General features: G+C 37.0%; 1 protein-coding gene across 1 annotated transcript in view; it reads right to left on the bottom strand.

Annotated features, from left to right (window-relative positions):
• LOC114242199 (uncharacterized) overlaps positions 1–26386 on the bottom strand; it is a 128501-nt gene that overhangs the window by 64209 nt on the left and 37906 nt on the right. The gene's annotated exons all lie outside the window — the stretch shown is intronic.

Consider the following 26386-nt stretch of genomic DNA (forward strand, 5'->3'; position numbering starts at 1 on the left):
ATTTGCACATTTATGCTTCTACGTGCGTATCTATATATAAATATACCGAGATAAATCAGTTCAGTACTAGATTCTCTTCTTTTTGTTAATTGAAGTTCTTCTCATTGTTTGACTAGGTATTGGCGAGTTTTAGTTTCTTTGTACAAGTTATTCGTTCACTTTTTCGGAAAAATACGATATTTTTAAACAAAAGTGAAAATTTAGTACATAAAATTAATTTAAGTCTCGAGTTGTCACTGATTAAGGTCGTATTGCGATCATTTTATTACTATCTATAAATATCAGAAAAAATATTATTAGCATCCTCTAATTTTATTGAAGTACATGTGAGTGCTTGTAAAATCCCATGCTTACGCCAGATTTAACTGGTAGAGATTTATCTATGGTATTGTTTTTTTTTCCTACCTAAGCTGATGGTCTAGAGAGACCACGTCAGCGTCGCCGGGCTAGTAGTAGGTGAGCTCACGGGACTCAAACCTGACGATGTTGCTAACACGAACTCTAGCAAGAGCCGTGCTTCGCAAAATCTACCACCAGATCGGAATCGCGACCTACTGAGAAGACCCGGCGAGAATCTCAGTGGGCTGTATCTATAGGTTAGTTTCCTCTTATGTGTTGAGATTTTGTTTGTGCAATAGTATGTTTATCTATTTTAATTACGATTTTCTAGTAAATGTCTGTTTTAGTAAGCTATAGGTGCTGTGCTCCTCGTATTAGGGTATAAGGTGTTAGGTATTAGAGTATTATTCGATATTAGGTAAATAAAAAAAACAAGTTAAGGGTTATTAGAACTGATATGAATTACACCGATATCTTAATACTATTATTATACCGTACTTTGGAATCGCAAAAAAGCGAGCAATTATTGATTTTTTTTTTATTGCTTAGATGTATGGACGAGCTCACAGCTTACCTGGTGTTAATTGGTTAGCGGAGCCCATAGACATCTACAACGTAAATGACGCCACCTTCAGATATGAGTTCTAATGTCTCAAAATAGTTACAACGGCTGCCCCACACTTCAAACCGAAACGCATTACTGCTTCACGGCAGAAATAGGCAGGGTGGTGGTATCTACCCGTGCGGACTCACAAGAGGTACTACCACCAGTAAATTAGAAGATTCTAGTTCGAATAATAAGTGGTTACTATATAAACAAACAAAAAAACAACATATAGCAGCAGTAGATACAGGAGCTAATTCTAGTGTCATAAATCTTCAGGGAGGAAACAGGACGATGTGTTTATATGGGCAAAAAGCCATTCGCTTTTCCTCCTAAGATATAAATAGGCATTAAGTATCAAGGTTATACTGACACAGCAGACTACCATTCCAATTACAAAATGATATTATAGTTTAGATTTTGTTTATTGTTTAGACGGGGGTACGAGCTCTCGGTCCAACTGGTGTTAAGTGGTTACCGGAGCCCATAGAGGTCAACCATGAAACGCCACCACCCATCTCGAGACGTGTGTTCTAAGCTATTATCTATTATGAGCTGAGCTATTATCCTACCACTAGTAATAATAAAATATAAAAATTATAAAGATAAAAATGCTGTCAAAAATGAGCTTCATTTTCAAATTTGGAGCAAACATGTACTGAAGTTAGTTATTTCCTAATATTTTTTAAAGTAATGATAGATGTTAACATCAATTATACATTAAGATATTAGTTAGAAGGTTACTAAGGGATCAGGTGTGATATCGCATTACACAGATCGCCTCATGTGAGCGAAGATATACTTCCGCGTACACAACCTTGAATCATAATAAGGTTATTGAAGGAAACCATAAATATATATTTTTCATTTTAATACATTTTATCCAGGTGAACTAGATCTGGAAGATCTCCAGTAATATCCGGGCCAGATCTGGAAGCGGATCGCGAGCAGGGAAATCCTCGGGAGCATGGGCGATCTTACCAATAGTACTGCATACACATCATCAGCACAACCACGACCGCTCTGACAAGAGTGTCCGACTACGAAGAAGGAGGCGAACGAGCTCACAGCCTACTTGGGTTTAATTGGTTACCGGAACCCATAGACATATATAACGTAAATGCCGCCGCACATCTTGCGATATGAGTTCTAAGGTCTTAGTATCGGCTGCCCCACCCTTCAAACCGTGCGGACTCACAATACCCGTGCGGACTCACAATGCGCCCTACCATCAGTAATTACGCAATTTATAATTTGGGTTTGATTTATTTAATACGCGATGTTATGCATCAAAATCCGTTGCGTAGTTTTAAAGATTTAAGCATACATAGGGATATAGAGACAGGGGGAGCGACTTTGTTTTATACTATGTAGTGATTAACTTTCCCACTCTTCAAAGCGGAACACACGACTGCTTGGCGACAAAACATGTAGGATGGTGGTACCTTCCCGTCCGGGCTTACAAAGCTCGATATTTCAATGTAAGCTCAAAACGACTCACCGAGGTCATGTAATACAACATAATAATATGTAATTGATTGTCAGTATGTAATCGTCCTAGAGGCAACCTTAGTCGGTGTCTAAGAAGTTTAACCTCTAAAATACAAATAGACTTATATAACTGTTCAAAGACGAACAAGTGCTAATTGCGTTATGAAATTTCAGCTTTTAACTTCCTAAACGACGTAAAGAAAAACTTTAGCTGGCCGGGGTCTGATAACGTTCTACGCTCATCTATTTTTGAGTTTGTTGATACGTTTGTTTCGGATATAGATCAAAACTTTGCTTGAAACTCTAAGTTTATTTTCAATTAAAATACTCTTACATCAAAATTTTTTTTTTTTTAATAATAATTATTATGTTATAATACATTGTGTATTAATTGTATGTATATTTACGGATATTGTATTTATGTACATATGTGTGCATATATTTATATGTATAAATGGATTGGTACACCGCGCGTAGTTCGTTTCCAAATGATTCTTGTCCACCTGATGGTTGTCTGGAAGAGATCGCTCTTAGCGATAAGACCGCCAATTGTACTTTTTAGTATTTAATGTATCGCACTGTTTATCTGTTTTTTGGTGTACAATAAAGAATACTCTCTCTCTCTCTCTCTCTCACTCTTACAGATCTCAAGATAATTTAATTTTGTCATTATATTATTACCGACGTTTCGAATACTTTACGGTTTTCGGCATTTTGCGGTTTACGTAAGGACTTTTTGGCGGGAACGCGAGCAGTGAAGTTGTGTGATTTGTTTTATTTTGTCTATTTAGTGTTTCTTCAGGTTTAAATGTGTAATAACGGTGGTTTATTAACTGTTTAATATCTGTGAAAGTGCACAAATGTGGGAAAATTAAACAAAGCTGCTGGACGTAACTTCTCGGGTTCCTCCAAAAAGTCCACTGAAAATATCTCAGTAAATGACCACCATTTTACTGCGATTATATTTCGTCCCAGTTGATTAATGTCTCAAATTAATCATCTTCATTTCATTTCACTCCATATTATCATTTTTCATAAAATTAAGAAAATAAAGTAAAATAAGACATGACTTAAAGGTCTTAGTTACCAGGTCATAAAATCTCTTAAAAAAAAAACGGTTTACGTAAAGTTGTTTTAATTATGTCTTATGTCAATTCGTTTCGATGTAAATTCTACATTACAACCATAAGACAGCACACATGAAAAGGCAAAGGGGGGAAAGTGAAGCGTTTAGTGCGGAGCATATCTCTCCTATCACCCTCGCCCTCGGGACGCCGGACCGGCGGTCGTCGGCGCTACGACCACCAGCCCTCTCGGTAGGCAGGCTATCCGAAGCCCGCCTAGATGGGGCCGGTTAGAATGAATTATCCCACGGAATACTCCGCTGGGTCAGAACCAGCGCGGGTCGAGGATAGCCGGCCTTCCGTCACAAGGAAGCTCTTACGTAAAACGCGTCCACAGCAGCTTGTACATCGTCTTCTTAGGCCCCCCTCGCCGGTTCCCAGACCGACAATGTCGCTTAAACCAAATAGTCTTTCACCTGTCGATATGCATACAGCACAAAGTAATATTCAATTTTCGACGAATAACCATAGAAAACGGTAAAAGTATTTTTACTTGTTCGTATTTCGAGTTTTGTTTTTTTAAACGCATGTGTACGGAGCCTAAATTTTACAACTGCGTTTACCTGTTTGTCGGATGCTGTGTTTATTGACAAACGGGTTTCAATTAGGATGTTTAACACTCGGTTACGTGAACGGTAGTTAAATGGCTTGTTAAGTAATCGTTTATAAAGGTGCGACATCGTTAGTCAATTTTTAAGCTGTACAAATAGGCAATACTTAATTGGAATTTAATTGGTAGTGCCGGTGTGTATAGATATCGCAATGTGTATGCCGTTATCCATCTCAATAAAGTCTGAGAGAAATAGTTACTACGAATTAACTTCGCCGGATCTTCTTAGCGGGTCGCGATTCCGATCCGGTGCTAGATTTATTCGCGAAGCAGCTGATCTTGAATTGTTAGATGTCATTCGGAGGCGCTCGAACAGCTGTTAGTAAATCCCACCTTGGCTGAGCCTTTGCTCGCCCACCTGTCCTAGTGAAACTAGAAAGTCTTCTGGGTCACAAGTAAAAAATATATATAGTGGGATCATATTATGGCTTGGCTACCAGTAATTGCGCAGATTTATAAACATTGCAGACTTGATTTTTATTATACGACACCGTTCTCGTTTTGCACAAGACTTCCTTGAGCATTACGTTGATTTTGTCTGCAATTGTTATTTATCTGTCTGCGGTATTTGAACACGGACGCGGTCTGATCGCTCGTACATGCCTTAAATCCTTCTGCGAGCATACCCGATCCTGTAGACCGAATGGTAAACAGTCGACGTCGTCCTAAACACGACATTACGGATCCTCCCGATCCATTAACGGTGCTTTTAAGTACCACAGGCACCGGTCACCGTACTCATCGAACCCGTCGCTTGCGGCGAAGGGCTCGACGAGTGAATTAACCCATATACACAGTCCACTGAATTTCTCGCCGGATCTTCTCAGTGGGTCGCGTTTCCGACCCGGTGGTAGATTCTGCGAAGCACTGCTCTTGCTAGGGCCAGTGTTAGCAACACTTCCGATTTGAGCCCCGTGAGCTCACCTACATGTTAGGGTGAAGCTGAAATAGCCTCTCAAGGCTACCAGCATAGGTAGGAAAAAAAAAACTGCTGCGATTATTGTATTAACTCCTACGATCGGTATCAAAGACTTTCAATTGTTTCCCTAACTAATCTGGTAATTAATATCTTTCATAATCTAACTCTCTGTATGCATCAATTAAAAGTCATGAAATATTTTCAAAACCTCACATTTTCAACTCATAGTGCTTCGTAACATAAATTTTACTACTGTAAACTATTACCAAAGAATAACAGGGGTCATCGCCTTCAATGTAATTGCTGACAGTATTTCGCTCCTTAAAGACCATAATTGTTACCGTTTCTCATCTACAGCAAATAAGCCTTAAGACAAACGTGATATGGTCTATAATTGATTTTTGTTTGATAAGAGAGAACGTAAACTTATATTTGTGCGTTTCCGAAGTGGCATTGACACGATACGTGATGGTCATTGAACATGAATTTGGACACGAACGGCATGTCTAGTATTTATTGTGTGTGAGCTTTGAATTATTTATTGATGTGTGTACGAAAATAAATAAAAAATGTATATTACTCTTACTTATTCCGTTCGTAAAGGTTGGTATCTTTTTTTTTTAAATGCATACAATAGGGAAATGGATTGCATTCTTTTAAGATCTTCCTTTTGTCGATGTCTCCAAAGTGAAAAATTACATCCATAGCTATACGGGAATCTAGTATTTACTCGAATTGAATATTATTTTATTGCTTAGATGGGTGGACGAACTTACAGCCCACGTGGTGTTAAGTGGATATCGGAGCCCACAGATATCTACAACGTAAATGCGCCACCTACCTTGAGATATAACTTCAAAGGTCTCAGTATAGTTTAGAACGGCTGCCCCATACTTCAAGCCGAAACGCAATACTGCTTCATGGCAGAAATAGGTGGGGTGGTGGTACCTACCCATGCGGACTCACAAGAGGTCCTACCATCAGTAATTACGCAAAATATAATTTTGCGGGCATAATTTTTATTACACGATGTTATTTCTTCATTAGAAAAATTGTTATCCGCCTGCGGGATTCGAAAACCGGTGCATCGCAAGATACAAATGCACCGGACGTCTTATCCTTTAGGCCACAATGTCTTCATCACATGATATTCGATTAGAATATGGTTTTCTTATTAGGTTACTAACGTCATTTCTTGTTTTTAGCCGCTCTCAATAGAGCAGGATAGGGAAAAGTGTTTTTATGAACTGAAAATAAGATTGCGAAAGACCTCAATCGAAATTCCTTTTTTTTTCAAATCAAATTAAGAGAACTTTGTCTGAATTTTTTAGTTTTAATTTTGTTTTGACCAAAAATAATTTTTGCTGGATGTCAGATTAAGATGTTATAAATATACAGTCTGTGTCGTACAAGAATTTATTTTTTTATTTTTTTAACAATTTGTTTAGGAGGAGATTAAAAAATGCAGAAGCACGAGGCTGGTAAAGACCCAGGGCGGAAACAGCAGACCACGCTAACTAATACGGACAAAAGCTCACACTCAACTCAGATGAAATTGCTCACGCAATTACAAGTCTCAAAAAAAAAAAAGAACGAAAATTATAAAGATTGGTAGAAAATTACCCTTTTGAAAGTTAACCTTTTATCGATACGCGTTCGGATGTTGTAATTCAATATCGATATTCTATCAATATAATAAATCGATTCGACAACACGATTACGCCTGACACACAATTCACAAAGAAAGTTTTTTTTCATTGCCCTTGTAGGCAGACAGACGAGTATCAGATGTCAATCGAAATTGACAGTCATAAAGTTTTATAAAATGCATTAAATAATACAGATTATATTCTATGACGTATTTATATAGAAGCGACGCATAGCGAAGCATTACACATCTCTCGAGTTAAGATGTTTGGGTGATCGGTCCTTGATACGTGCGCAAAATTCGATAAACATGTCGTTCAAAGATTCCGTTACATAGAAAAGTATATACATACCAAGCCGTTTAAAAGCATGCTAAAAAGAAAGTCCGCACTTCGAACGTCAAACTCATAAAGGCCTGTAGACAGTGTAACATGACATAAGACAAGGAAACGTGACGTAAGACAACAGACAAGCCGGTTGTAAATGATCATATCCGCGTGGGACCGCTTTCTTGCGCGTGTACGCATTCATACGATAAATAACCGTGCGCGGTTTGGTTTGGTGTGTAATAGTGTGAAATCTTAGCAGTTTTTTATTTTTTTTATTGCTTAGATGGGTGGACGAGCTCACAGCCCACCTGGTATTAAGTAGGTACTGGAGCCCATAGACATCCACAACGTAAATGCGCATTACTGCCTCACGGCAGAAATAGGCAAGGTGGTGGAACCTACCCGCGCGGACTCACAAGAGGTCCTACCACCAGTACACCAGTGTGTAAGGCATTTTTTACGAATATTATTTTAATTGATTCTTGACGAATTAAATGTACACGACAATGCCGCTATTCACTTTAAAACTTAAGTTCGTAGTCTAAGCGGTTTTATTAACAACTGTCCCAATCAATACGATGCGCGATTCTTAATTCATCCTTCAAGGCATTATTTTAATGTTTATGCAAACGAGTCAAACACTATTGATGTCGAGTTCGTTTATTATATTTTTCAATTTCAGTAATTTCAAATACTCAACCGTTTTCACAGATTAAAACCAATCACGAAACAGCAGATTGAATCGTAAAAGAATTTTTAAATTATCATTAATAATGTCATTACTACTGTCATAATTAAAACTACTTTTACGATTTAATCTAGCGTTTAAAATAATAATTTTCTTGTCATTTACAAGTATGTAAAGTATTCGAAACGTCAGATATACATAACAATTGTACATAACAAACACGAGATTAAACCGTAAAATTAGTTTTAAATATGTCCAAGATTAATTGAAACCGAAGAACTAAGAAATATGATCACAATCTTCCTGTTAGTGCCAAAGTCTCTGTAATAAGAGAGACTTTGTTATTATGGTTAGGAATTTATTGATAACCATTTTCGAACCATTTTCTATACATCATAAGCTACGTATCTAGAGAGAAAAACAAGCATAAAGATGATAAGTATATTTAAATACTTATCCAAAGTAAATATAAAGACACTGCCTCGAAAGAATTCTGTGTTGCAGAGCTTGTGAGACGGTCTTATATTGTTAAAATTCGACTTCCATTTCACCAAATCATGATGGTTGATGGCATCTACGTTGTGATATGAAGATGAGGTGGATCGTGAGGATTTCCTTCCTATCCAATGCGTTAGTAAAATGGCATTGTTACGCCTATTAGTCAACCCACGAATTTAGTACGCTAGTAGGAAGATCAGGATGTTTGTGTGGTGACACATAGCTGTGAGTGGACGTGAATGTGTGGGTATCCTCCAAAATAGTATGTAGTATAAGTTAAATGCGTCAAGTTATAACGCCTTGTGAAATATGTTTAGTAAGTGTAATTAATATTACACTTACTAAACAAACTAATGTTTCCTCTACGAAAAAACAATAAATCAAATTAGTTAAACAACTATTTCAGTCTATAACAATCAAAATAATACATTTAATAAGGTATGTACCAGCTGTTTTATCAATTTAATATTGATTGTACAAATAAATAACATTAAAATGTATTTTACATGTTATTATAATGACTAGAGGTCCCGCAGTAGTCTAAATTCGACTATAATTAATTGGAATTGTAAGTTTGTACACTATTATGATTGTATTTTATACTTCTATAATCACAAATTTTGCCAAGGCTACACTATATAACAATATATTAAAAAAGACCACAAAGACAAACAATATTTAATCTATTCTCAATTGACCACAGACCTCAAGAACAAAACTTTAACAATAAATAGTATGCATGCGTGTGTGCGTCAAATACATGGTATGTAGTGTGTGTAATGTTTTCTTTATTGATTTAATGTATCTTTTATGCATTATTTAAAAAAAAAAATAGTATTGTGCACTTCTTCTCTATATCTATACTAATATTATAAAGAGGAAAGATTTGTTTGTTTGTTTGTTTCGAATAGGCTCCGAAACTACTGGACTGATTTGAAAAATTCTTTTTCCATTAGAAGCCGACATTGTCCCTGATGAACATAGGCTACTTTTTTTAATTTTTTTTAATTTTTTTTTTTGTTTCATGTGTGTTTTAATGTTTCCGAAGCGAAGCGAGGGCGGGTCGCTAATTCTCTATAAGTGTGGAAAATTTCATACTCCTCCGTCCGCGCAATTTTCGGAAAAAGGGATACAAAGTTTTTGCTTCACGTATTAATATATAGATAAGCAACGTATATTGAAACAAAACTTTACGAGTTAAATACTTAAAAGTCTATTCCAGATACACGTTTATAGCTAATATGTAAAATCTATCGTATCCAGAATGAAAAATAAAAACACGCACCACGGTTTAGCGTTTGTTGTATGCAGAATGTTAATAGGACCATTGCTAATGCGGTTTGTTTTACACTTTCCCTGATTTCTACATGTAGTTTGAGCTAACAACGCATTCTGTGATAGGTTGTTGAGTGCATTTAAAATAAAATAAAAACGTGTATGCATGCGACGTGGATTTTTATGATTTTAAGCCTAACTCATAAATACTAAACGTATAAATATAACATATTCTAAACCGCTTTGTTAGTATTGGTTTTCAAGGTTTTTTTTTAAATTATTTTTATTGCTTAGATGGGCGGACGAGCTCATAGTCCACCTGGTGTTAAGTGGTCACTGGAGCCCATAAACATCCACAACGTAAATGCGCTACCCATCTTGAGATATAAGTTCTAAGGTCTCAAGTATAGTTACAACGGCTGCCCCACCCTTCATAACACAATAAATTTGATTGCAAATTTTACCACAAAGATATATTAATATATATAAAGATATATATTCTTTTGGGTAAACGTAACTATTTTATAACACCAAACATTATACTATCAAAACAAAATAAGAATATTAAGTAGTACCTATTTAGTTGACAAAACTATTTTCCTGGCCGTAACAATTACTAAATCACACAATATGTAACAAAACAAGCTAAGAAATCCGAGTAAGTCTTTCATTCATGCAACGCTTGAGTGGTCAACAGTATGACAATGCTAATGATTTGAAGTACAATAAGCAAAAAATAGATGTCGTATTCATTTTCGATACTATCTAATCTATAAAAAGAACTGGTATTGAGTAATTTGTAGTAATAGTTTAAATATTAGCGTATTCACGTCTGACTCAATAATTATGTTATTTTTGATCTTAAACTATTACCGCAATGTATAAGTGAGGGTACTTGTTCTCCTTTTAATAAAAAGGATTGCTAAGTGCGTGTTGTATAACAACAGATACACAGTGAACTGACTTGTTACCTAATACGTGGGCTAAGTTCATAAATAAATAATAAAACATAATAATTACTAAACATTAAATAATTTAATAATAGTTAATAGCGCATTTAAGTTGTAGATATCTATGGGCTCCAGTAACCACTTAACATCAGGTGGGCTGTGAGCTCGTCCACCCATCTAAGCAATAAAAAAAAAAGAACTGACGACCTATTCAGGTTCGCGGGGATCCGCTGGATGCAAGCGGCGCAGGACCGTGTTTTGTGGCGCGGCTTGGGATAGCCCTATGTCCAGCAGTGCACGTCTGTGGGCTGATAAAATAGAAAAAAAATACTAAACGATAAAATGATAAGATCGTGTAATAAAATCGTAGAATATATTAATTTGAACTAAAACGCCCCATATAAGCCCGGGGACACTACCATATTGCAAGTGTATACTTATATTATAGGAATTAATGTTGCGGTGTTTACATTATAAGTTCCAGACAACACCTGGTATGTTAAGAGCAAATATTCATCGATAATAAATAAAAATAAAAAAAAATATTATAAACTAGCTGACCCGGCAGACTTCGTAGTGCCTCAATCGATAAATAAAAGACCTAAACTTCTGTATTAAATAAACTTAAAACAAACAAAAGGAATCCGTCCGATAGAAGGAAAAACAAAATTGTTATTTTTATTTAATTCCGAGCATTTTCATATTTATCTACTTTTCAAACCTTCTCTGGGTTTCCACAAATAATTCAAGATCAAAATTAGCCAAATCGGTCCAGCCGTTCTTGAGTTATAGCGAGACTAACGAACAGCAATTCATTTTTATATATATAGATTATTTACAAAGAGTTTGAGTGTATATACATATTTTTTCTTACTAGTATACTAGATACTACCTAATCTATTACCAGTCTAGTTTTGTACCGTGCAACCGTACGTACCAACTGACGTAACATTGCTTCATATGGTTCGATGGTGTCCATGAATGGATTGCGAATCCCATGGAACTTTATTAATGGTGGCAGATTAACCTTGTTTGTGCCGAGTGAAGATTAAATACTCGCAATGATTCTGTCACGATTCCGACCTTTAGTAACCGAGCTGTAAAAGCTATTCGCACTAATTCTTTTTTAATTAGCTTTTTTTCATTGCTTAGATGGGTGGACGAGCTCACAGCCCACCTGGTGTTAAGTGGTTACTGGAGCTCATAGATATCGACAACGTAAATGCGCCACCCACCTCGAGATATAAGTTCTAAGGTCTCAGTATAGTTACAACGGCTGCCCCACCATTCAAAAAGAAACGCATTACTGCTTCACGGCAGAAATAGGCGGGGTGGTGGTACCTACCCGTGCGGACTCACAAGAGGTCATACTACCAGTAAAACATCGAGCTCACAGCCCACCTGATGTTAACGGATTAACACAAAGAGGTGAATTCTGTCTCCCACCTCTGAGTAGTAAGTGGAGCTGTCAATGAAATTTAATTAACAGATGCCATACTTTTCAAAATGGATCGTTTATTATTTCACCGAAAAAATAAGCAGGACAGTGATATTAGTTTACTGAGAATGTAGCAGAGCTACTTACTGACAGTAAAAAGGAAGGTTAAGTATTAGTGGTAGCGACGAAGCGTATCTTAATGATAGTCCAAATGTAAACAGAAGTTTGTAAGGTTGCCAAATGTGATCATCAATGAGCCGTCCTGTTTCCAGCTGGTAGAGTCCAAGCCCTAGAAACTCCAACTAACAACATCACTGGATTGAGGGCGCTCTCTTGTGATACCTACCGGCGTGGTCTCACATGATGCCTGCACAGGTACCACATGGATGGGATATCGAAATCGTTCGCAGAGTATCTATGGGCGTAAGTCAGTGCTTTCTTTAGAAGCTCACAGAGCAGATAAATTTTTCTGTCCATGCACGACCTCCGTCTCAAAATGGGTGGTGGCATTTACGTTTTTGACGCCTATGGGTTCTGGGTAATAGTAAAAAAATGTATTATTGACAATAAAAAAAAAAGTATTATTGACCGGTAAACTCTGTTGTAATACCACACGTAATGTCTGCGAGACAATGATCTTAGGATCTGTGCACTTTCACTGACCGAGTGACGTTGTTTGTATTAGCGAACAGATATGAACGATATTTAGAGGTTTTTTATGGTTTCAGAAATATTTAATGAACCTTTTTTTATGTATTGCTTAGATGGGTGGACGAGCTCACAGTCCAGCTGCTGTTACGTAGTTACTGGAGCCCATAGACATCTACGACGTAAATGCGCTGCCCACCTTGAGATATCAGTTCTAAAGTGTCAGTGTAGTTACAATGGCTGCCCCGCCTTTCAAACCGAAACGCATTACTGCTTCACGGCAGAAATAGGCAGGGTAGTGGTACCTACCCGCACGAACTCAAAAGTGGTCCTACCACCAACTTATTGACCGTAACGACCTTCCTCGTGTGCTTTATCTAAATTTCATTGTTAGCTTATAATAGTACTTATTTTTTTAATAATAAAATGCTGGTCTGGCCATATTAGCTGGAAAACCGATACGCGTTGGGGTAAACGTGTTCTTGAGTAGAGACCTAGGTATTGGCAAGCGCAGTGCAGAACGCCTTCAGGCTCAGTGGAGTGATGATCTATGAAGGGTGGCTGGAAAGGTCTGGATGTGAGACGCCGAGGATCGTGCTTAGTGGCGTGTATTTGCAGAGGCCTATGTCCAGCAGTGGATTGTTTTAGGCTGACAATGATGATGATTATGGTGATGAATAAAATGCAAAGCGCAGAACCGAAAACGGATGAAGTAAAAGAAACAACTAAAAAAGAAACAGCAAATACCCTGTCTATGACAAATTACAATGGTTATACTGCTGGAGATAGAATCCGGGTTTTGACCGAGGGTTGACGTGAGACAGGTCATTATGCCAACTCCCTATGAGCAGCTTGATAAGTGGAGATGCAGCGCCGATTCCATCTAATGTGGGAAAAGGACAAGAAGTAGATGATTACGTAGGTGCGTGAAAGAGCAAATTGCCCGTGTGGTATAAAGTGGCTATTGAAATCCATTGACGGTCACCTGGGCTCGAAGTTGGAGTCTCATATGAATAAATGCTGCTCCACCCTTCGAATCAGAGTACATGACTGCTTCACGGTAGAAACTGACAGGACCGGTGAGCAGACTCAATCGCGAAGTAGTTGCCCTTTAGTTGTTAGGTCCCCGACTTTAATCTTTAATCTCTAATCATTTATATTACGCATAAATTCGTTATACTATGCGGTGATGTCATGAAAGAAATGATAAATTGTATAATTTAAATCAATATCTCTCAAATTGTTATGTATCAGTGAAATCATTTTGGGCCCACACTTAAAACGATTATTTGTAATAGATTATGCTAAGTTACATCTGAGCCAGGCTTAAGCATTAATAGTCTATTTCATAAATAGACTTGTACACACAAGCACAAAAGCTTTGTGTATCTTATTAAAATAAATTGTAACATGCTTCTTACAATATAATATTCTTTTATTTCGAATCATTTAAAACTAAAGGGTTTTGACCGTTTCTATGGCTTCATTATTATTATTTCCTTTGTGACCCTTGACCTTTGTTAAAGGCATCATATATTTGACCTTTATTTTTTATGTTCGAATTTAATAAACGTATACTTGTACAATTTTCCAAAAAAAATAATCGGATAGGTTGTGCTCCCTCTGGTAGTCGTTATCTCTGGAACGAATGTTCTAAATTCAAAATTCAAAATTTAAACAGCGCGCTCGATTGTACGAGAAAAAGATTTCGTTCACGTTACACAGTCCACTTTCGATTTCAAAACAGCTAACCGTATCGCATTAACATAACCATAAGGTTTGCGTTTCGGCGGCCACGGCGGGCACAGAGCGTGGGCGAGCGCGGCCTAGCACAACCGAACTACATTTTGAATTAGGGTATTATTACGATAAGATTCGAAATTCGAATTCTAAATCGTGGAATTCGCTGTTGAGAAATTGAAACTGTTCAAGAATCAAAAGGACGTATGAGACATGTAAAGGGATAAGAAAATATGCTCTAAGAAGTGCGACGTAAAACAAATTGTGGCAACTTAGAAAGATATGACGTAAGCTTTATTTGAAAAAATCGTAATTGGCTAAATCATGGATATTAGCGTCGTGCTGCCTAATTCAATTTTATTACGTAATTATATCTAATTCTTAATTTAAGCCTCAAAATTGAATTGGTTTCGAAGTAATCGGTAGTGTAGTGTCTGTGGCTTTTTGGCGGGAGCCCGATGACCGAAGTTGTGAGAATGGTTTTATTTTTTAATATTAGTGATTTTACAAATTTAAGCGTGTAATAATGGAGGCCTATTAAAGGTTTAGCATCTGTATAAGTGCAAAGGTTTGGGAAAATAAAACAAGGTCGCTGGATGTGGATTCCTGGGTCCAACAAACAACAACAACAAATTTTACTGGGAAATTATTTCATTTCATCGTATTTCATTCCATTTCAAATAAAAAAAAACATTTCGTTTCGTTCCAATTTTTTTAAAGCAGATTTTCTGTGTTTTCTATGTTTTGAGGATTTTTATCAATGGCATTGCAAGCAACCAACTTTGGTACTGAAAAAAAAACGGGTAATGATATTTTATCTTTTCAATTAACTGGACTTTTACGTGCTAGTCTCAGTAAATGACCACCATTTTACTGAGATTATATTTCATATCATATCATCTTATCTCATCTCATTTCATTTCATATTATCATTTTTAATAAAAATAAACATATAGATGAAGATAAGACTTGACGTAAAGGTCTTAGTTACCAGGTCATAAAATTCCTTAAAAAAATTATTACGTTCTAGATTCACGTTGATAATTTATAGAGAATCTTCCGAGAGTACTGGTAAGGTCATCCGGTGTTTTGTCTATTCAATAAACTAAATCTGCATTTGTTCCGCAATGTTCTACATTTTTGATATTAAAGTGGAACATTCCCATTCTTAACATGGCTGTGTCACGATGCGCTCAGTTTCACAAAGACAATGCGACATGTTTTATGTGTGAATATTGACAGGAAATTCACTATTGAATGTTGATTTTTGTTTGTGATTTATTAAGGAATAGATAGACACATTATATGGGATATCCGTGATATGATTGATGTTTTTGAAATTGTAATCGGATTTAATAGACTGGCACTGACATCTTTATTTTTTGTAGCGATAAACAATCATGTTTCCTGGTGGTGCTACCCGCGCTTATTATAAGCTCCGAAATTAGCAAAAAGTAAATTTGTATTAGTATAGGGTGTGTGTGATATTGAAAAAAAAAATCCATTCACACACAGTCTATACGCAGTAGAAGCGACACATTCAGGAGTATTCTATCTCAATCGCTCGCAAGCTATATCCTATAGATTTATATGATTGTCTCTTTTCAGTGCGCCATTTTAAGAAGGCGGCACGACATGAGGACCCTCTCATCGTGGCCGCTGGAAACTGCATACCCGACCCAGTAGACCGAATGGTAAACCGTCGACGTCGCCCAAAGCACGTCATTACGGATCCTCCTGATCCATTAACGGTGATTTTAGGCACCACAAGCACCGGTCACCGTCCTCGTCGAACCCGTCGCTTGCGACGAAGGCCTCGACGAGCGAATTAACCCACAGACACAGCCCACTGAGTTTCTCGCCGGATCTTCTCAGTGGGTCGCGTTTCTGATCCGGTGGTAGATTCTGCGAAGCACTGCTCTTGCTAGTGTCAGTGTTAGCAACTCTCCGGTTTGAGCCCCGTGAGCTCACCTACAAACGTTAGGGCGAAGCTGAATAGCCTCTCAAGGCTATCAGCATAGGTAGAAAAAAAATGAGCTCACCTACAAACGTTAGGGCGAAGCTGAATAGCCTCTCAAGGCTATCAGCATAGGTAGAAAAAAAATACTCTTTTCAGTGTCGCCTTTTCGTTTCATCCAGCATCAAAAACGGCGATAATAAATAAGTTTTCACTTCGTTTTTTTTGTTTTGTTTTATGGATTATTATTGCAGGACGCACTCTAACAAATGCGTTACATAAATTTAGAAGCTACTTTGTCTGTCATTAAATTAACTAAAGCAGCGAAGTCGTTATGGGAACCGGAGAATCTTACTTTCATCACGACCTCACGACGTGACCTGGGAGCATGACAGAAACCTCTCAAACATAGTTACAGAAACTAATTGAAGGCTAAGCCGCAACTTCACCTTTTGTTTTTTTGTGACGCCAAAGTCAGACGAGAATACTCCTTATTCGCGTTTCCTTCATTCGCCTTTTCATTATTCGCGGATTAAAAAATGTCACCACATTCCTATTCCTATATTCGCGGCTAAAGATTTATTTATTCGCGAATCCAATCGGTAAATAACATATTCATAAAAAGGATTCCAATATGTAGGTATCCAATCGAATATCCTTTATAAACGCGTTTTCCATACTCACGGTATCTTTATTCGCGGCATAGTTACGGAAAGAATATATGCGGATAATACAGAGCTTTTACTGTCTTTACATTTATTCATTCAATTATTCTCGAAATTCAATCAAACAACTCACTAGGAAGTTTGTTTAAAATCAGAAGATAAGTACTAAACGAACACGCAAAATGTCAAGCTATAAAAAAGCACACTAAAATAAGCAATCCGCTTTTTAGTTAAAGCAATTTGTAAGCATAATCTTGCTTTCATCTCACCTCACGACGATGAGCAAAGGCACGCGTGACTCATAGATCGAACTTGGGGCGTGTTATTGTCTGTTTTGCTGAGGTAAACAGTTACTTTACTAGATCCTTGGCGAGGTAGGTTAGATCTGAAATTATCGGAAATCAAAAACCAGATAAATGTAAGGTTTGTTGTAAAATAACTATAATATAAAATGTTGGCATACTAATAACGGCGGAGAACGAAGTAAAGAACGGACCATACCCAATCCTGCGGACTGAATGGTAAAGTCAACGTCGCCCTGAGCACGTAATTTCGGATCCTCCCGATCCACTAACGGTGCTTTTAGATACCTCAAGCACCGGTCACCGGTTCGGCAAGTAAATTAACCTACAGACACAGCCCACTGAGTTTCTCACCGGATCTTCTCAGTGGGTATTGTTTCCGATCCGGTGGTTTGGTGGATTCTGCGAAGCACTGTTCTTGCTAGAGCTAGTGTTAGAGCTTAGTGTTAGTGTTAGAGCCCCGTAAGCTCACCTACTCGCTCGGTGACGCTAGCATAACTTCTAAAGGCTATCGGCTTCGGTGGAAAAAAGTAAAGCTTAAGGTAGTCGTGAAAAAGCGTGTAGTGGGCACGCACCTAAATTGTAAAAATGGAATTTTAAGTAAATCGGTACAGAATTAAGTAAACTACTGCAGTATGTGTGTTATTTCCTGTTTGGTGGAAGCGTAGTTTACACAAGGAAATGGCAGATTTAGGAAAATAAACAGTCCGTGTATTAATGCATCGTTGTGTAAAAACGATTGTATTCTGGAAAAAATCAAACAAGATGTTGATTCCGTGAATTGCGTGATTATTAATTATTGAACATTACTTTTAACTAAATACACTTTTTTATTGTAAATGTAAAATTAAAATGGTTAAATTTATTGATAGTAATATTAAAAACATATATATTAATTAATTGTTTGCTAATCATATAAATAGGGTTTTTTTTAATAATTATGTCTATAACTCGCGGAAACTAAAGAAAATCCTGCACTATAATAAAAAAAACATAAAGTACATTACAGCTTATAAATTTGTAGCTGGCATATATGAATGTAATATTATAAATAAATGAAAGTTTATTGTTGGTATGACGTGAATACACAATTATCATAAATATTTCTGCCGAGAAACTGTTCTTCCAGTTCTCGCTCTCGTTCTCAACAAGCGCTTCTGAAGGCAGTATACTGACACTTCAACCTAATCTCACCCTGCTTCGACTTGTAGACACTACGAAATGAATGCCGCCGTCTATAGCGAGACTTGAAGTTGGACGCTTTTATACGCAGCCCACTCGAATGTTAATATACCTTCATTGCTGAAGAGTCCCATATCGACCCACCGCTGTACTTTTAGCTGGTGCGAACTGACTGTTTCAGGTGCTAGTAAGAGTTTGACACCAAAGTTGTTATAGTTATATAAAGTAAGACCACTACGCACTTATGGAAGTATCGTGTGCCAGATGAGTATTTATAATTTTACTTGCCGCAGCCAATGTGTTAATTTTATGCAGGATTGTGGTATACAGGCATACAGTAAACCTGCACAAATGAAGTTTCACCCAAGAATAGTTACCTGAAAAATAGGAAAAAGAAATTTTTAGTAAATGTTTTTTTTTAATTATTCAGAAAATCAACACTACACCGATATAATTAAAACTACTTTTACTTTACAGTTTTTATGGTCACTTACGACAGCGTACGTAGAAGTAAACTTAGTTTATGATTAATTAAATTATCTATGATTCACGAAACCTGAAGAAAATACTACATCACTGAAAGGAAGATCATTTGCAAACAGAACTTTTGCCCAGGAAATGCAAAATACATAGATAGCTTTGGAGTATTTGAAGTACTGCAGAGGACTTCGGCTATTACAGACTTTTCCGATTCTATTAATAAAAATGGAGCTCATAGAAACGCTGCTGACGAAAATAGAGCAAATAATAGATAATGGCCCGATTTCAAATGGCTTTCTTTCTCCTAGCCAGTCACCGGTAGCCTAAGGGGCTATTCCAGCTACGTCCAGACGGGTAGGTGAGCTCACGGGCTCAACCTGAGAGAATTTACTAACACTAGCCCTAGCGAAAGCAGAGCTTCGCAGAACTTACCACCGCATTGGAATCGCAACACACAGAGAAGATCCGGCAAATAGCATATGTATTCAGAGAGACATTTTCAAAATTCAGATCATGTGATGATTACCAAGTTGAATGTGAGAGATTTTGTAGCAAGCAGGTGTTTTGTTGCAAGCCTTTCCGTACGTTAATTAGCTGATAAAATTATAATTCCATCATTTGACTGAAAGCTTGTCATCGTCGAATAAGGATTTATGTCACTCAATACTAAGGGTCGTGGCCTCCTCCAATAACTTTCTCCTCGATTATCCTACGCCACTCCTGCCTCTCCTCTGCTGTGTGGATAGCAACGTGGACTGAAGTGTGGAGAGTGGAGAGTATCTGCTCCGACCAACGCATTGGACTTTTCTTCTGGGCCTTCTTCCGCATACCTGTTACCAGCGCGTGTCACGATATTGTGGCTTAATAAACAATGTTTATGTATAAGTGGTACAGGTAACACCAATAGAAAAACATTTGAGAAAAGAAGTCAATAGTGGGCATGCACTCATTTCTCAATCCTTGCAGATTTTTTAAAGTATCGGATAATTGCTTCATGAAATCGGATCCGACAGTACAACCGTCGGTGGTTGTGATGCCCAGCATAAGGTCAAGCGAGTTTTCTGATTCCGATCTCCGTCTCGGAGACGAACAGGCGCCGTAATGAAAAACTAAGAGTGGGTTTATATTGTCTTACACATAACACCTAACAGTAAACCTTGACACCAGAGAAAGATAGCAGTAACGTAATGATAAAAAGGATGACGAATTCAAAGCTTTCGATGTTGAAGAAAAACTTGCATTCCCATTTTATAAGCTCTACGATTGCAAACTATGTTGCTCCTACTCCTCGTGTTGCTTTCCTCATTACTGAGGGTTTTTTTTATTTAATTTTTTATTGCAAAGATGGGTGAACGAGCTCACAGCCCACCTAGTGTTAAGTGTTTACCGGAGCCCATAGACATCTACAAAATAAATGCCGCCACCCACCTTAAGATATGAGTTCTAAGGCCTCAGTACAGTTACAACGGCTGCCCCACCCTTCAAACCGAAACGCATTACTGCTTCTCGGCAGAAATAAGTAGGGTGGTGCGGCCTCACAAGAGGCCCTACCACCTTCGATCAAAAATAGTAACCCTATCACCAGTAAAAAGTGCTTCGCAGAATCTACCATCGGATCGAAAACGCAAAGTAGAATTTTGCGGGTTTGATTTTTATTACACGATGTTGTTCCTTCACCGTGGAAGTCAATCGTGAACATTTTTTATTAGTACGTATTTCATTAGAATAATTGGTACCCGCCTGGGATTCGAACACCGATGCATCGCTCAACACGAATGCACCGGACGTCTTATCCTTTAGGCCACGACTTTGACTTCAAACTCATGTTGTTGTGATTCATAGCATCATTTTCTCACATATAATTTCAGTTTCTATGTTATGTTATATTATATTGTTTATTAGTATGTTTTATATTACCATGTTGCTAAACATTCCTAAATTTATTATTTGGGTGTTATATGTGTACAGTTATGGATAGCATAAATAAATTGTTCTCTTGTTGAAATGTATGTTCCTCTGCTTGTGTATGTAACGTCAGTGTTAGCCATGAATGAGTTCGCGTCATCCGAAGACGGGCGTAAGAAGGTCTCATAATGAGGCCGAGGTCCGACTAAATATTTGTTGTTACGACTTGTTTTCTGTTGTTATTTGTTGATTTTCTTTCTTACGCTTATTTGTCATAATGATTGGAATGTTTTTTTTTTATATTTTAGAGCAAGGTAGTTTTGTAATAGAATAAATAAAATTGTTGAGTGCTTTACTATTGAACAAAATCTAAGTAAGAATTTACAGATTGTTTCTGTTTTATTGTGATTAGTATGTCTATGCACCAGATAATAAAATAAAAGAAGTCGTTTAAAAAAAAAGCATATCGACGATTGAAAGGCAAACATGACTAAGCGACAATGCGTGAACTTTACAGTAGACTAATTTAAAGTTGAAATACCTAAAAAAAAATATTTTAACGAATCTAGCTGTAGTAGAATCTAGCTAGTAGCTGTAGGATTGAAATGATTTTAATAGACCTAGAAATATATATTTTTTGCACATCGAATATGGTTATTGACTATCATTTATATACAAAGCAGTTATTGTCGCTTAGTCACGTTTGCCTTTCAAGCGTCGATATGAATTTATTAATAACTACCGACCCGTCCTCGCTTCGCTTCGGAAACTGTAATTTATTATTGATTTCTCCACTATTTACTGGTTGTTATTATACATATAAACCTTCCTCTTCAATCACTCTATCTATTAAAAAAAACCGCATCAAAATCCGTTGCGTAGCTTTAAAGATTTAAGCATACATAGGGACAGATATAGGGACAGAGAAAGCGACTTTGTTTTATACTAGTGATAAGTCGTTTTACAGTAAATATCTGATTAGTATATCCAAAAAGTTGCATGTATCATAGGTATTTAGGTATGTATATAAAGTGTGATAAGTCTTCTTGGTTTATTTTTTCATGCGTAAATTAGTAGTTTTATAATGTAGTGTTTCTAGTAATTCATTATTTCTGCTCCTATTAATTCTGCCCCTAGACTACAATATTGGAGCCACAGTTATTATTATAATAATTTTCAGCCCATTGATACCCACTGCTGGGCATAGGTTTCTCCTTTTTATACCTTAATATTGGATCGTCCGCGATTCTCATCCAATTCCTCCCCGCGTCCTGACCATGTCATCGGTCCATCGTGCCATATGTCTTCCGGCACCGACGACATACGATTCCATCATTTCCTCTTGCTAAGTGCCCTTATCAACGAAGAACTTTTTTAATCTAGTAAATATCCGAAGTAATTATCCAATAGTACAATTTACAGTAGATTATAAAAGTGTAATTTTTTGAATGCCTCCGTTGCGTCTAAACTTCTATATTGGCCATTTTACAAACGCGCCGGACCCCACTCCTGTTTGTTGATAAACATCATAGTTTGCAGCTGACTTAATCGCTCATCTTCCTGGATGCTCAGTGAATTTATTTCTAGGAATATCAAACGTCTAACCGCTGTTGGGAACGTGAAAATTGACGTCTAATTGCATTCTTTGCACCTTAAAGCGTTTTAGTTTGTGTATACGTGTGTTGGAATGCTGTGCTATTCAGCGGACTCGCTCCGAGCCTCTCATTGCAATGCTTCCAGATACACGGCCATATAAACGAAAATGCCATTTTTTTATTACATTGGTGGACAAGCTCTTTTTTTTTTTTTTTTTTTTTTTTTTTTTTTTTTTTTTTTTTTTTTTTTTTTTTTTTTTTATTGCTTATATGTATGGATGAGGTCACAGCCCACCTGGTGTTAAGTGGTTACTGGAGCCCATATACATCTACAGCGTAAATGCGCCACACACTTGAGATATAAGTTCTAAGATCTCAGTATAGTTACAACGGCTGCCCCACCCTTCAAACCGAAACGCATTATTGCTTCACGGCAGAAATAGGCGGGGCGGTGGTACCTACCCGTGCGGACTCACAAGAGGTTCTACCACCAGTGAACCACCTCGTGTTAAATGCTTATCGGAGCCCATAGACCCATATTATATCGCGTTATAAAGTATAATTAGCCGTAAGACATTATTGACTTGAAAATCGCTGGCGGTAGGGCTTCTTAGGAGGTAACTATGATCCTGTTTATTTTTGACGTGAGCAGTAATGCGTTTCGGTTTGCAAAATTGCGATTGAAAATTCATGTCTCCAGGTGATAGAATTTACACAGCCCACTAAGTTTCTCGCCGGATATTCTCGGTGGGTCGCGTTTCCGATCCGGTAGTAGATTCAGCGAAGCACTGCTCTTGCTAGGGCTAGTGTTAGCAACTTCCTGAGGTTAGAGCTCCGTGAGCTCACCTACTCGTTCGCTGAATCTAGTATGACCTCTTGAGGTTACTACAATAGGTAGGAAAATTACAGACGCCTGATGTGCGACTATACGGATTGGTTCAAATCGTATTCTCTAACGAATTCCACGATGAAGGAACAGTATTGCGTATTAAAAATCGAACCTGTATAATTACGTGATTTGAGTAATCTCCGGCAGCGTGTCCGGAAGGTAAATAACTTAAATAATTTAATAAGTCCGCTTAAATAAGTTACGTAATATAGAAACTTCGATCTTCATGTCTCAAGGGATCTACAGAGGTGGTCACATCACTTTGGAAACAGTACTTGAATCTGCCCTTCACGGAAATATTCAAAAGATATCGATCGCACAGTAAATCACGTAATTAACTTTTACGAAAGACATTACGAAATACGTTTAACGTTTTACGAACGAAATCTTACTTGAATTATTTCACGAACGCTTTTTTTTTTGTAGTTCACTTTTTGTGTTTTTTTTTTTTACATTTATACAAATAAGTGCTTCAGTAAAAGTTGTTATCATTGAAGTCAAGACTTTTTGTAATGTTTCCACGTACGTAATACGTAATTGGGCGTTTAATGAACGCGATTAATCAATTTTATATTAACTCAAGGCTCCGAGTCCAAAAATCGTCTTTTAGTTTCATAGATTTTAGTTTTCGCTCTTGATTGGTAGAACGAGCAAGGAAACCTGGTTTTAAGTTATTATCGAAAACCATAGGTATCATAATGAGAATACCTGCCTTCAAACAAATACGCAGGCCGCTACTTCGTGGTTAGTAGTTAGCATTCCTGAATGTTGCGCTGAGGGTCGTGGGTTCGATTCCCGCATCGTCCAAACATTTGCGGCTTGCTTGCTCTTTGTTTGGCTGTTTATTATCTATGTAGGATTAATAAAAATGGAACGTATGAAAATAGTGTGGAGCGGAACGTTAATGAGTGAGTGAGAGAAAACAGTAAGAAAGGGAAAAGAGAATGACAGAGAAAAGGAAGATGGCGAGGACGATTAAAATGAGCAAGCCGTAAAAAAGTCAAACTAAATTTTTAATTATTAGAAAATTTTAGAAAATATGAGTAAAAGTGCAGCAGTAGAGTAACTTTATTTTATTTATTTATTTATTTATTTATTTATTTATTTATTTATTTATTTATTTCTACTGTATGCACAAAACAAAACTTGTACACAGGCGGACTTAATGCCATGGGCATTCTTTTCCGGTCGACAAAAGGGTGGTGCAGAGATAATGCATGGTAGGTGCATTAACAAAAGAATAACAAACAACAACAACAAAACAAAAAAAGAACAAAATCAAAACAAAAATCTTCCTTAAAATAATATCTCAGTATTTTATGTGTATAAATTATATATTTTTAACGGCCGTCTGGTGTAGTGGTAAGTGACATGGTCACTACACAAGGGGGTCGCGGGTTCGAATCCCGCCAAGGGAAGATATTTGTATGATAAATATAAATGTCTTTTCCAGGGTTATGGATGTATATTAAATATATGTATGTGTATAATAAAAATCTTACATTTATATCCGTTATCTGGTACCTGTAACACAAGTTCTTTACGAACTTATCACGGGACCGGTTAACGTGGCGTGATTGTTAGTAAAATATTTATTTATTTAATAAATAAAAAAAAAACATGTCTATATTTAAATGTATTTAAGTATGTATATTAGTCTCTGGTGCCCATAACACAAGAAATCCTAAATTGGAGCCAGATGCCCATACGTATTATGTTCCCAGTTGTTTATTATATAACCTCTCCCCAGTGCGCATCAAATTTATTATTGCACCACCAGTCCAAAGTCCGCTCAGCGGACTTTCCACGTAATGCGCATATGTGCATGTCAATTAATATACCTACCCGTCCGTTTCAATCGCCAGTTTGTTTCCTTAATACAAAACATGGTGTTTCCTGTTACTAAAAATAACCTACCTACATATTTTTAATTTAAAAATATACATTAAAACTAACCATTAATACAACTTAGACAATACCTGCCTAATTTAGACTTAAATTAATAACGTTTTTCTACAAGGTATGCAATGTTACAGATCTTAATACTTCGTAACCGGTGTGACCAGTGTTCTGAATCCGAAATTCTCAAGGATAACGCGTCCATCGCCCACGCGTGGCTAATCAAACCGCATTATTGGCACGTTAATTTTTAATATGAATTTAAACTAGAAGTGACGCATTTGATAGTTTAGAAAAGAAGCAATTAAATTGACTTATCATTTAATGAGTAAATTTAAAATTTGTAATTTTAAACGACATTGGAACGCGATTGATGACAAGACTCAAGTATTATTTCGACTTTCAGTTTTATGATTTCCATACTAAAATAGTATTATTTCGACTTTTAGTTTTATGATTTCCATCCTTAAATAGGCATTGACGTCAAAAAACTTAAAAAAAAATTGGTATGCCTAAAAGGAGGTTTTTCTCAGGGCTCTCCCCGAAATCGTTGCTCGATGTGTTGACATTCAACGAGTATGGCGCTGATTCAATTTGAATAAAATTTAATTACATTTCATTTCACGATTGAATTCCACGGTGAAGGAATAACATCGTGTAATAAAAATCAAACCCGCAAAAATTATATAATAATTTGCGTAATTACTAGAGGTAGGACCTCTTGTGAGTCGGCGCGGGTGGGTATCACTACCCTGCCTATTTCTGCCGTGAAGCAGTAATGCGTTTCGGTTTGAAGAGGCAGCCGTTGTAGCAATACTAGAAACCTTAGAACTTATTTCTCAAGGTGGGTGGCGCATTTACGTTGAAGATGTCACTGGGTGCGCTTCAGTAATCACTTAACACCAGGTGGGCCGTATACTCGTCTGCCTATACAGGCAATAAAAAAAAAGGGTGCTTTTATTCTAGACGCAACAGTATAGAGCGAAAGATAACATCTGTAAAATATTTACTATTTTAAAAAGGACCTATGCGATATAATTATCTTTGTAGTTATCGATTGAATGTTAAATTATAATCAGTTATCAGTGGCTTATCAATAAACTACAACAACAAACGTATTCACACGGTACGCGCAGATGAATCATGTTTGCGCTCATCGCTTTGCGCACGAGCGTTTTGCACACGATAGATAAAGTCGCGTGTATTTAAACT

The sequence above is a fragment of the Bombyx mandarina genome, chromosome 11, assembly GCF_030267445.1.
Source record: "Bombyx mandarina strain Sakado chromosome 11, ASM3026744v2".
Taxonomy (NCBI): domain Eukaryota; kingdom Metazoa; phylum Arthropoda; class Insecta; order Lepidoptera; family Bombycidae; genus Bombyx; species Bombyx mandarina.